This window comes from Falco cherrug, chromosome 1 (genome assembly GCF_023634085.1).
Source record: "Falco cherrug isolate bFalChe1 chromosome 1, bFalChe1.pri, whole genome shotgun sequence".
Lineage (NCBI taxonomy): Eukaryota > Metazoa > Chordata > Aves > Falconiformes > Falconidae > Falco > Falco cherrug.
Window position 1 is genome coordinate 17,894,503 of NC_073697.1, and position 5,702 is coordinate 17,900,204.

The 5,702-nt window shown below is 43.1% G+C and overlaps 1 long non-coding RNA gene across 1 annotated transcript in view; it reads right to left on the reverse strand.

Moving 5' to 3' along the window:
* LOC129735311 (uncharacterized) overlaps nt 1–5,702 on the reverse strand; it is a 114,331-nt gene that overhangs the window by 88,706 nt on the left and 19,923 nt on the right. The gene's annotated exons all lie outside the window — the stretch shown is intronic.

Below are 5,702 nucleotides of genomic sequence, written 5' to 3' on the forward strand. Positions count from 1 at the left end.
CTATACCACCTAATTATCAGTGTTACCTTCCCAGCTAAACACTTTGTTCATATGGCACATTTCCACTTCTGTCCTCCTTTCTCTCCTTGACATGAAATGCTATCAAGAGCCCTTTTAAACACAAGCACAATTCCAAGGGGATTTTAATGAGTTTTTCTGGGAAGAGGCTACACCAAGATTTACCACAAGCAAAGTAATATGGTACAAAAAAAGATAAAACATTTTAGGTTAACTGGCTATTTCCTTGGAAGTACCCTTTTAGGTAACTCAGAGCTACATGTCAGTTCCTGTGAATGTAATGAATAATTTCAGCCAAAAAAAAAAAAATTGAGGAAGATAAATTGAGCTAAGATTACTTTATCAGAGAAAAAATAAATGCAAATATATATATATATTTTAAATTAAGTCACCATGACAAAATATGTGGTTTCCATGGTTTTTCTTTATGCAAAAGAAAACCTTTACTCTGGGATAGGATGATGCAGATCCTGCTTCACAAAGGCTGTGCATTTCATATATACAGGCCAGTTGTTTGATATATAACAGATACCTTTTCGGCCAAGGAAGTTCTGCCTGGGCCACACAGCTAACATCAGCCACAGGACACATCAGGATCCCGCTGTGCCAGTTTAAAATAACCCTTTTAATAACTGTTTCTCATTTTAGCAAGTTTAAAAGAGTACAGGTGCAGTAAGAATATTCTACTGAGCATGAACTAAACTTTATTCCTCACAAGGACAAAGAATGTAAGAGCAAAACCAACCTGACGCTAACAGAAGCACAGTTACAGCTAACGCAGTTACATTGCTCCTGAGATTCAACTGAGTATCTCTGCACAGGACTGTGGAGATACTTTGTAAAGGATACTCCTTTTATATCTGTTAATTGTAATGGATATAACATCAGGAATGAGTGGCTAAGAATCATTTAAAAAAGCAGCATTTCATGAACGTGCTTTATACTGACTGCTTATATGTTCATTTCCTAGAGAAAGAATTCCTGACCCACAAGAATTATTTTGTTCCTAATCCATATGGTTAATCAGTAACCAACTCAGGGACAGGAGTGGCTGCAGCTCTGGCTGCTCAGGAGCAAAGAACAGATAAAAAGGAAGGAATGGCAGCATGTGCCAAATGGGTGTATTCTCCTTTAGCAGGATGATCTAAGGCCATGTATACCCCAAGCCTACAGATAACAAAGCAGCAGCACAGATTTTTCAGATAGTTATTTTTCAAGCCATGGATTGATTTAATCTTACCCTGTCACACAACACTTTATATCTGCAGCCTCAGAAGTCATGAAACTTAGGATGCTCCGTACACAGCTACATTAAGCACAGATCAGGATCCTCTCAAGTTCTTAAACATAATATGGGTGATAGACAACCAAATCCTAAAGCATGATCCTCAAAATTCTGAAGGCAGTTTTAGACAATGCCTGTGTTGTGCAATGCTGAGCTCCCTCAGCGCTAGCTCAAAGGCACTGAGAAAGAGATGTTTTGCATATATATAGATAGCTCCAAGCTTAGCTGCTACCTTGGAGCCCGGCTGTGTTAGTGCAGCTCTGTAGTAATGTGTTTGGGAAAGTGATTGTTCTTCATTCAGCAGCTAACTCGAGGATCTCTGGATGATGCCAAGGGACACAGTGCAAACCTACGCTCCCTGCGTGACACCTTGGCAAGATACAATTACCTGGCATTCAGCCTCTATCCGAAGCCTTCTCAAGGTAGGTGTTTGTGGTCCTGCAGGATCTCACCCTGTAAGCGTATGTGGCACATACTGATTCAGCTGAGCTTAGCACACAAAGCCACCATCACTCAACACCCAAAGACCCTTTTCATCCATGCTTCTGTCCTGTCTCTGAGCTGTCAGGTCATGATTTCTCTTTTGGATCAAGTGAACTGCATTTCCCCCCTGAAGAGTAACACTGAAGAAAACAAAAAAATCAGCTATTTAAACTTTCATAGTTGGCTCTTTAGTCATATATCTGTTTCTTTCTCTCTGTGTTCCTTGAGAATTCTTACTATCAGGGAATCAAAATACTTTAAAATTATTTTTTTCAGAGGGTACTCCTGTTCTCAAAGCATCCCTGCTTGATAAAAGTGTCTATCCCTTGCCTGACTGGACACAGTTGGAAACCATTTCTTAGTTTGTTAGCATTAATCCTGGATACAATATGTTTAAAAACAGCAGAAAAATACAGGACAATAAATGACAGTTTTAAGAACCTGTTGCGTTTCTCAGTATAGTAAGTCAGCATTTACAGCAAGGAGATAAACTATTGAAGTCTTACAAATCCCTTAAAGCCAACCAACCAAGTAGCTTAGCAACCATCCAGGCTTTATTCTTTTGTTGTAGATTACTTAAAATGATCATTAATCCTGCTACGAAACTTCTAATTCCATAGTCTCTACATTGCCTAACTTCAGACACAGTTCAAAGCTTGGGAGTCTGAGGCCCCTTTCACTACTAATATGTCTTTTGTGTTCTTAAATTACTGTTGCAGAGCTAAGGAGATGGCTGCACAAACTTAATTAAATACATTAGGAGACTAATCAGATTTCAATTTCCTAAAATGTAATTCCTGAACAGTGCAATTTTATATTAACTGCATTTTCTAGAAGACGTTTTCTGATTCTACAATTGCTAATCCAATGAGCCAGTGTAGTTTTAAACTCAAGTCTTTAAAAGAACCCAATCACATAAGTTATTTTATATTTACTAAGAGAACAGAGGAAAAGTATTTACCAGAATAGTCACAAAGAAATCTAGCCTCAGTGTCTCTCCACACTCAGGAAAAGGTAACCTCTTGCTGTCATCAGAAATTACACTCCATACATGTAAATCACTACTTGCAAGGACTTAGTAGATATATGTATCTGAGGGAAGGAGGGGAACACTGTGCCAAAACCCCCAATGGCAGCAAAACTAAACAATGGCATCTTTGTGGGTTAAAGGCCTGATCAAACCATTACTGAAATCAAAGGGACTTTTTGGTGGTTTCCAGGGGTGTTGGATGAGCACCACAATACATTACAAGCAGTATCACTAACTCAAAACCAGAAATAAGAGCACAAAGGCATTAGTTTCTTATTTAGAATAGCTGTCTGCCCACAGATTCCTCCCACCTTTTAACAGAACAGAGTGATGACCTTGCTCCAATCCGGGACACTCATCTCAGGAAGCTGGGAGGAAAGATTTCCTACAACTTCTTAAGTCCAGAAGTTGTAGGAAGTTAAACCTTGAAGAGAATCAATCTGGGGAAGTAAAGCAGCTGCCAGGCTGGACAATGTGGACATACGATGTAGAAACTATGAGGCCAATAAAGAACAACAGTGTGCAATACAACAGAATGCAAAGAGAAAACTGCAAAACACAAAGCTCTGACGAACTTGTTGCCATCAGACCATCAGCTGTGTGCCTGTGGCTCCTGAGGCCTGCTGGAAAGCACTCTTCTTGACCCTCTGACCAAGAACTCAGTCTGTATGGGTCAGTCTGTCTGATCACAACCTTCTGGAAATTTCTCATGGCCAGCAGTGTCTCTGCCATGCACATACAGGTTAGTAGCTTTCAAACACATGGATGGATTTAGGGAGGATGGCTTGGTTTTTTGTATTCAGAAAAATAGCCACTAAGGGACTGCTGAATCGGAATTTTCTGAGGGGTGTTTATGCAAAACCTAAAATGTTTTTGGCTGATCAAAACTAATGCACTCTGGGCAGTTCAGCACATCATGTAATCATTTCAGCTGTTTGCTAATGAATTGTCACCACCTCTGAACTCAATTAAATACATGGCAGGGTGATAGGGAATAACAATGCAAACACATTAAATAGTTGTATTTTACATAATAATGATTATCCCCATTTTCCCATGGATAGTGTTCTGGTTCTATGTCAAACAGACCAGGTCAAATAGCAGTGTTTAGCTAGACATTCTTCCCTTTAAAAACTCCAAAATAAATGTGCATCTCCTCCTAAGCATAGTATGTGTGTATTCAGTGTAGAACTGTAAACTTCCAGCCACTCATTCTCAGATAAGCATGGATTTATGAAACACTTTTCCTGCTTTTCAGCAGAATTGTGCTGTATTCAGGAAAAAAAGGAAATCCTAGAATTATTATGCACATCTATAGAGGTAAACCTGACATGCAGCATGAGAGTCCAGCTTTCAACTCTGCAGTATGTAACCGGAAAAACTATTGAGCTATTTAGCTGTGGGGCTGGAGGTGGAGGGCACTTTCAGTTGGCTATAGTGGTGCTTGCCTTTGTCCAAAGCAATTATTTAAGCAGACTCCATACTTCCCAGGACATGTATTTCTTTAATAAGGTCTTTCTTCAATTCCAACAGTCTGTAAAACGTTCCTAGCCAACTCTCTTAACATTCTCAACTCAAGCTTTAAGCAAAATGGGATCAAGACTTATCCTTACTGCTCCACAGGCCAAGAGACTACAGAGACAGAAACAAACCTGGGGGGAAAGCGTGTAATAGGGAAATGTATTCCTACACTGAAGGGGGTGTATGGCAGCACTGTGCAAGACAGGTAATTACATGCTGCACAGGCCAGAGCTGGTGGACAGGTGGGGAGGAAAGAGCTGGTACAGCCTTTTCCCTGCTCTCTCTGAACTCATGAAGAATAGCTCCTCCAAAACCTGTAGTGGGATCACTATGATCTGTATTACCTAGGAGATTGCACTAGGTCTGATTTTGGGGGACAGGGTGATGGTATTACTCAGGAATTATGCTGCCTTCCCATTGAAGGGCAGCTCTTTAAAGTGCCAAGAGTAAAGCAGGTAAGTTTTGGTACATGGCATTGAAACAGAGAAGGGAAATACAGTTATGAGTGAATACCAAGCCAAGAGATTCATTTTCGCTGTGAAACTGTCCTGGAATAGATATGTGCTCCAGCAGCACCTTCAGTTATGTGCAAATTTTGGCAGTGGTTTTGTTTGTTTTGTTGTTTTTTTTTTAAATTGGCCTGGAAAATATTTTTTCACAGAAACCACTCCCTAATGGAAAAAGAATAGCTAAAGTAACAGACCAACTACAGCAAGAAGAGCAACTATTCTCACAGGCCGTTTGATAAACGAGAGGAGCTGCCACAGGATTAGCCACCCTGCACTGCCACCAGCTCTTGCTGACCTCTGCGGGTCTCTGTCGGAGAAGACGAAGGCAAAGCGTGGCCAAAGCAACTCAAGCCAGCAACACATCAGACCACGGCCCTGGAGCAGCAGCAGCTGCTTCGTGCAGCCGCCATGCAGTGCCTGAGCCACAACAAACTGCTGCTGGCCCACTGCTACGCAGCGCCGGAGCGCACGTCCCCGCTCGGAGCACGCCTGCTCGCCTCCTTCCTCTCAACACATCGCTTCACACCAGCACAGCCCTCCCCTCGGCGCCTCGTTTTTCCCGTTTCTTCAGAGGTGGTCCGGAACTACAGGTGCCGCCGGGCGCCCGAGCTCCTGCCCTCAGGGGCGGCACCGCGCGGCCGGGAGAAGCGCAGGGAGAAGTATCAGCTCAGAGGCGACCCGAGTCCTTCCTCCCCCTAACGGGGTGCTTCACGGCGGGGGGCGAGGTGCTGGGTTTTCGTCACGGTGCGAGGCGGCAGGGGCACGAGCCCGGCCGGCGCCACGGCAGCGCGGCCCCACCTCGGCTCCCCTCACGGCCGGAGCTCGGCACCCCGGCGCGCGCCCCGCCCCGCCCAGC